The sequence below is a fragment of the Rhineura floridana genome, chromosome 4, assembly GCF_030035675.1.
Source record: "Rhineura floridana isolate rRhiFlo1 chromosome 4, rRhiFlo1.hap2, whole genome shotgun sequence".
NCBI lineage: Eukaryota > Metazoa > Chordata > Lepidosauria > Squamata > Rhineuridae > Rhineura > Rhineura floridana.
In genome coordinates, this window is record NC_084483.1 from 130299825 (window position 1) to 130301141 (window position 1317).

The window sequence follows — 1317 nt, forward strand, 5'->3', positions numbered from 1 at the left end:
TGTGCTGGATACCATCTGGAGGACACCAGACTAGCGAAGGCTGCCTTACAGAGAAGTCACTTTCATGTTTATAATATGAAATCATATCATAACCCAGGTATGATGGCCCAACATACAGGAAACTTGCTGCACACACCTGTGCTGTGAAGTCAGAACTGGCTGTGTAGCTTTCTAGCTATGTATAGGATTGCCATAAAATATGTGAACGTCTGCACTGCCATTCCTAAGGACAAATAACAACAATTGGGGGGGAAACTCCTTAAAGCCCACATTTTAAATGCCACTCGTTGTCAGAGGTTCACTTATGCCTCACCAAAAAGGGAGGACAAAACAGGAAACATTAAATTTGCTTATGCTAATTTATATGTACTGTATATAGAGATGCAAATTTAGAAACAATTACTATGGGTGGTCTTTAACTAAATAATTGTGGAAGTGCAAGGCTTACTGCGAGCACCATGGGACCGCTCCACTTTCTCTGCACCCTGAGCATGACCTGCAGCAACCCAAAATCTGCTCCAGAGGGTTGGGAAAACCCCAGAACAGATTTAGGGGGCATGCAGGGGGAGGGGAGGGGGAGAATGTTGCACAAGAAGAAACCATTGTGCTGACAGAACGTTCACTTTAGTACTATGTTGAATGTTGTTGTTATATGCCTTCAAGTCGATTACGACTTATGGCGACCCTATGGATATTTTTTTGGATGTATGCATAGTGTTTTCACGGTAAGAGGTGTTCAGAGGTGGTTTACTATTGCCTTCCCCTAAGCCTACGGCACCCGGTATTCCCAGGCGGTCTCCCATCCAAGTACTAACCAGGCCTGACCCTGCTTAGATTCTGAGATTGGGCGTGTACAGGGTAGTATGGCCGTATACGACCCTATAATTTAAAAAAGTAATACAACACACCTCATAAGAACATAAGAATATAAGAAGAGCCTGCTGGATCAGGCCAGTGGCCCATCTAGTCCAGCATCCTGTTCTCACAGTGGCCAACCAGGTGCCTGGGAAAAGCCCGCAGGCAGGACCCGAGTGCAAGAACACTCTCCCCTCCTGAGGCTTCCGGCAGCTGCCCCTGACTAGGGTGGCACAGCACAGCCATCATGGCTAGTAGCCATTGATAGCCCTGTCCTCCATGAATTTGTCTAATCTTCTTTTAAAGCCATCCAAGCTGGTGGCCATTACTGCATCTTGTGGGAGCAAATTCCATAGTTTAACTATGCGCTGAGTAAAGAAGTACTTCCTTTTGTCTGTCCTGAATCTTCCAACATTCAGCTTCTTTCAATGTCCACGAGTTCTAGTATTATGCGAGAGGGAG

The 1317-nt window shown here is 45.9% G+C and overlaps 1 pseudogene; it reads right to left on the reverse strand.

Moving 5' to 3' along the window:
- Positions 1–766: 766 nt before the first annotated feature.
- On the reverse strand, positions 767–875 carry LOC133384684 (5S ribosomal RNA; annotated as a pseudogene).
- Positions 876–1317: the final 442 nt, after the last annotated feature.